The sequence below is a fragment of the Eumetopias jubatus genome, unplaced genomic scaffold (genome assembly GCF_037043125.1).
Source record: "Eumetopias jubatus isolate StellerSeaLion01/CBP00866 unplaced genomic scaffold, mEumJub1_p1.0 scaffold_3, whole genome shotgun sequence".
NCBI lineage: Eukaryota > Metazoa > Chordata > Mammalia > Carnivora > Otariidae > Eumetopias > Eumetopias jubatus.
The window spans coordinates 66,777,653-66,784,008 of NW_028274809.1; positions in this window are offsets into that span (position 1 = coordinate 66,777,653).

Here is a 6,356-nt window from a genome sequence, read left to right on the forward strand (position 1 = left end):
AATAACTCAGTTTCTTCAACAAATTGTAAAAGGAAAAAAACACAGGGAGAGGAGGAGGGAAGGAAAGAGAGGAGGGCGAAGAGAGAAGAGAAAAGAGGAGAGCCTATTAATTATCAGAAACTGAAGAGACATAGAATATACTTCATTTTTTACAGATACATACTGAACTATTTATGGGTGAAATGATATCTGAGATTTGCTTTCAAAATAGTCCATCAGGTAGAATGACTTCCATTTTATACCAATGAAGGTATAAATGAACCAAGATTGTCCAAAGGTGATAATTTTTGTATAACTGGGTAACAGTGACATGGGCCTTTATTATACTAATCTCTCCTTTTGTATGTGTTTGAAATTTTGTACAATAAAAATATCTTAAAAAGAATAAAACACTCTTGGAGTATTCCCCATGAGAAGAGAAGAAGGAGTGAATCTAATCACAAATATCCTTCCAGACCCACAGAGAAGAAATTGCATAGTCTGAATTTTTTTGAACTATTTTTTGAGCATTAAAAAAAAAAACAAAAACGTGTGAGCTCATAATCTTCTGGTCTTCGTGAGAGAAATGTTATCCTTGAGCCAAAATGTGTGCCCAACTTGAAGAATAGTGTAAGACAATGGAGATAGCTCTTAAGAGCTCAAATGATATTTATTTTTTTTTAAAGATTTTATTTATTTATTTGAGAGAGAAAATGAGAGATAGAAAGCACGAGAGGGAAGAGGGTCAGAGGGAGAAGCAGACTCCCTGCTCAGCAGGGAGCCCGATGCGGGACTCGATTCCGGGACTCCAGGATCATGACCTGAGCTGAAGGCAGTCGCTTAACCAACTGAGCCACCCAGGTGCCCTCAAATGATATTTATTAATGATACTTATTTTCTTGGGTGCAGAAATGAAGTAGAAGTGAAAATATGGTCATCAAATATTCTCCTTTCTTAGCTCTCATTATTTCTTTTTTAAAATTAAAAAATAAGGGCGCCTGGGTGGCTCAGTCGTTAAGCAACTGCCTTCGGCTCAGGTCATGATCCCAGTGTCCTGGGATCAAATCCCGCATTGGGCTCTCCGTTCAGCGGGGAGTCTGCTTCTCTCTCTCCCACTCCCCCTGCTTGTGTTCCCTCTTTCGCTGTCTCTCTCTCTGTCAAAAAATAAATAAAATCTTTAAAAAAAATAGTTTGCTAGGAAAAAAAAATTGTTTGCTAGAACACAGACTAACCAAGCTTATCCTCTACGTTGAAGACTTACAATTATTATCTGCCGTGAATTTATTTTTTTAAACTGTTTGCCAGTGTGCGAATCAACTAAAAGACATACGGTTTCCAAATGGAGTCCTCAAATTTGAGGCACGAATTGATGTCTCTCCTCGATGGGGTCCCTCCAACACTTGCTTTGAATAAGTTTCTGGATAATCACAGGAGATCACAGTCTTCCTTTTCTCACTTTTCTTCCCAGCAATACCCAACCTTGTGCTGTCCCCAGAAATGGGGAACCCTCAGGATGCATTAACATACACAGAACCATAGACTGAAATATCTGAAAAGGCTCTGAATCTTTGTTACAGGGTGAGAAAATTTCAGAATACAAATTATATAGGGTTGAGGTAATTTACAAGTACACAGTCTCACATTCCTCGATTAACTTGGCACAGGTTTAAAGCCTTATCAGTCTGTTGTTGGATGGCTTCACTTGTATTCTTCTCGAAGGCAGCTGGTCCCGCCTTTGGCCTTGACTTAGGGTCAATGTCCTTTCTTGCTAGGCAAACCATCACCCGAGGCCTCCTCTGAGTTTTACTTCTATAGGTTTCCTAGGACTCCAGAGAGGCAGGCTACTTTCCATCTGAAAGCCCAAGTCAAGTTCTCTGCACTCACATGGAAACTGTTCTGGCAGCTCCAGATATGAGCTAAGAATTTTCTGACCAGCCTTCCTCTGGAGTCTGGGCAATGACAGTTTACCTGAGCTAAACATCCTCCCTTAATGAATATGTTCTACATATTTTGTATTTTACTTTTTCCTCTCCTCCCTATGCTTCAAATTTTCAAAGACCTTGTATTATCCTCTTTTTTCTATTCCTTATCACAGACACCTAAGGGCTCCCTACCACCATTCTCCACTCCAACTTCAATCACAGTTTCCAAGAAAATGCCCAAGCTCTAAATATATCCTTGGACTTGTAAACTCTCCCTCACAGTTGAACCCTTATCATAGACACTTTGGCCCAGCAAAACGGAGAATCACATTTCCCAACTTGAATGAAGATCCGTGACAGTCCTGGGTAGCAAATACCCCTGGGAATCACCTAGCCCCTTGGATCCTTTCTTTGGAGAACTGACCTTGAACTGGCAGAGCCCCTTCTGCCCTTGCTCTTTGTACAGAAAAGTGGAAGTGCCTGAGAAGCATTACATTCCTGGGAAAACCCATAGCCAAGTGCTGACTTGTGTAGGAGTTTGACAGCCTAGACTTTGCCTCAAAGTGGGACACATCTGAGATGTCATTTATGTTCCAGGGTACCCATGAAATCAGTCTGAGGGTGAGAAATAACTTGAAATTTCTCTCCTGCTCATTTCCTTCCCCCTTTTCAGTCCTGCTTCCTCTACTCCCTTACCTGCTTCTCCTGGGAGCACTTCCTTAATAAATTCTGAATATTTATATATGAATTCTTATCTCGGAGTCACCTTCTGGAGAATTCAACCTAAGAGATCATTCAACCATGCCATAAAAACATTTTTTTAAAAGATTTACTTATTTTCTTTGAGGGAGAGAGAGAGAAAGAGAACACACGAGAAGGGGGAGGGGCAGAGGGAGAGGGAGAAGCAGACTCCCCGCTGAGCAGGGAGCCCGATGCAGGACTCGATCCCAGGACCCTGGGATCATGACCTGAGCTGAAGGCCACCCAGGTGCCCCTATGATATAGTACAGACAATATAACCAAAGAAAATAGCAACATTTCTTAAAATATGTAAACTCACATAAGTTTTTTTTTTTAAAGATTTTATTTATTTATTTGAGAGAGAGAGAGAATGAGAGAGAGAGAGTACGAGAGGGAAGAGGGTCAGAGGGAGAAGCAGACTCCTCGCTGAGCAGGGAGCCCGATGCGGGACTCCCAGGATCATGACCTGAGCCGAAGGCAGTCGCTTAACCAACTGAGCCACCCAGGCGCCCAAACTCACATAAGTTTTATTGATTTCCCAATACATCTACTATAGTCCATAAAGAAAATTTTAGAGGATGGTTGTTTATATTGAAAATCACAAGCTATGCTTCCCCAACCTAGTAGATGGCCTGATACTGGAACACAATTCGTATTTGCTAAATAAATGATGCCTTATGGTTAAAAGTAGCTTTTATTTAACCTTGTGTTAATCAACTGCTTAGGCAAGATATTTCACAATGAGTAACAATAGGTGAGGCAGGCTTTTTGGTGCTTATATTACATATAGAAATTCAAAATTAATATCCACTTGTAAAAACCCCTGAAAACCTTTAAAAAGGAACATCTGTACTCACATGAGCATATTGAACATTAAACAGAAATACAAGAATTTCATGTTTGTATCCCCTAAATGCAAACATTAATGTGGTAATAATTTGTTTGAGGTTTACAGTTATTGTCATAATCTTGCCATCATTTCAATATTTAGTCACTGCTTTTAATATTACAGTTCTAAGGAAAGCCTTTAGTTATGAAAGTGCTCTATTGACTGTTGAGCACATTTGATTTCAATTTCAGGATCCTCATACTTCAAATGTGAACTTGCCTTAATCCACTGGAAACAATGTGGAGACTTATGGAGCCAATTTAAGAAGTCGAGCACTTTTATTGGAAGAGTTGTATTCTCATATCAACACTAGATAAAAAATGGCTTAGTGTTGATGTAAGAATTTCAGTCATTTGCAGGAGACTTTCCACAATTATTCTTCCCTTACATTTTTTTCAAATATATTAAATATGTGACATTTTTATATCAACACTCGAAAAGCACTAAAACATCTATAATAGCAAAATATCACCAAAGTATAACACCCCCCGAATTTTCACTCAGTCATCACTGACATAGCAATTTTTTTGGTCCAGCTGTTCTGTCTTCCAAGAGTAAAACCATAGCAAGAATGGGTTTAATTCTCAGCAACAAAAATGAGGCATCACAGTAAAAGCAGTTCTAAGAGGGAAGTTTATAGCAATAGACACCTATCTCAAGAAGCAAGAAAAATCCCAAATAAGCAACTTAAACTTGCACTTAAAGGAATTAGAAAAAGAACAACAAACAAAACCCTAAACTAGCAGATGGAAGGAAACAATAAAGATAAGAGCAGAAATAAATGATATAGAAACTAAAAAAACTTGGGGCATCTGGGTGGCTCAGTCGGTTAAGTGTCTGCCTTCGGCTCAGGTCATGATCCCAGGGTCCTAGGATTGAGCCCCACATCAGGTTCCCTCCTTCTCCTTCTCCCTCTGCCTGCCACTCCCCTTGCTTCTGTGCTCTCTCTTGCACTCTCTCTCTCTCTCTCTCTCTCTGTCAAATAAAGAAATAAAATCTTAAAAAAAAGAAACTAAAAAAAAACAAAACAATAGAACAGATCAATGAAATCAAAATCTGGTTTTTTGAAAAAAATCAATAAAATTGATAAACTTCTAGCCAGATTTATTAAGAAAAAAAGAGAAAGGACTCAAATAAATAAAAGCACAAATAAGAGGAGAAATAACAACCAACACCACAGAAATATAAACAATCATAAGAGAATTTTATGAAAAAATTATATGCCAACAAATTGGACAACCTAGAAGAAATCGGTAAATTCCTAGAAACATATAAACTACCAAAACTGAAACAGGAAGAACTAGAAAATTTGAATAGACTGATAACCAGCAAAGAAATGGAGCCAGTAAATCCCAACAAACAAAAGTCCAGGACCAGATGGATTCACAGGCAAATTTTACCAAACATTTAAAGAATTAATACCTATTCCTCTTAAACTACTCCAAAAAACAGAAAAGGAAGGAAAGCTTCCGAATTCATTCTATGAGGACAGCATTGCCCAGATACCAAAGCCAGATAAAGACACCACAAAAAAGGAGAACTACAGGCTAATATCCATGATGAACACAGATGCCAAAAATCTCAACAAAATACTAGGAAACCAAATTCAACAATATATTTAAAAAAGAATTCACCACAATCAAGTGGGATTTATTCCTGGGTTGCGAGTGTGTTTCAATATTCACAAATCAATCAATGTGATACATCACATCAATAGGAGAAAGGATAAGAACCATATGATCCTTTCAATAGATATGGGAAAAAGCATTTCACAAAGTACAACATCCACTCATGATAAAAACCCTCAACAAAATAGGTTAGAGGGAACAAACCTCCACCTAATAAGGGCCATCTATGAAAAACCCACAGCTAACACCATCCTTAATGGGAAAAAAACTGAGAAATTTCCCCTAAGGTCAGGAACGAGACAAAGATGTCCACTCTCACCAATTTTATTCAACATGGTACCAGAAGTCCTAGCCATAGGAGTCAGATAACATAAATAAATAAATAAATAAATAAATAAATAAATAAATAAATGGAATCCAAATCAGTAAGGAAGAAGTAAAACTTTCACTATTTGCAGATGACATGATACTATATATAGAAAACCCTAAAGACGCCACCAAAAAAAAAAAAAAAAGACAAACAAACCCTGCTAGAACTGATAAACAAATTCAGTAAAGTCACAGGATACATAATCAAGGTACAGAGATCTGCATTTGTATACACCAATAATGAAAGAGCAGAAAGAGAAATGAAGAAAACAATCCCATTTACAATTGCACTCAAAATAATAAGATATATAAGAACAAACCTAACCCAAGTAGTTAAAGACCTATACGATAAAACTATAAAACACTAATAAAAGAAATTCAAGATGACACAAAGAAATGGAGAGACATTCTATGCTCTTGGATTGGAAGAACAAATATTGTTAAAATGTCTATACTACCCAAAGTAATCTGCACATTGAATGCAATCTCTATCAAAATACCAACAGCATTTTTCACAGAACTAAAACAAACAATACTAAAATTTATATGGAACCACAAAAGACCCTGAATAGCCAAAGTTATCTTAAAAAAGAAAAGCAAAGCTAGAAGTATCACAATTCCAGACTTCAAGTTGTATTACAAAGCTGTAGTAATCAAAACAGTGTGGTAATGGCACAAAAATAGACACAGATCGATGGAACAGAATGGAAAACTCAGAAATAAATCACAATTATATGGTCAATTAATCTTCAACATAGCAAGAAAGAACATCCCCAATAGGAAAAAGACAGTCTCTTAAACAAATGGTGTTGAAAAACTAGACAGCAA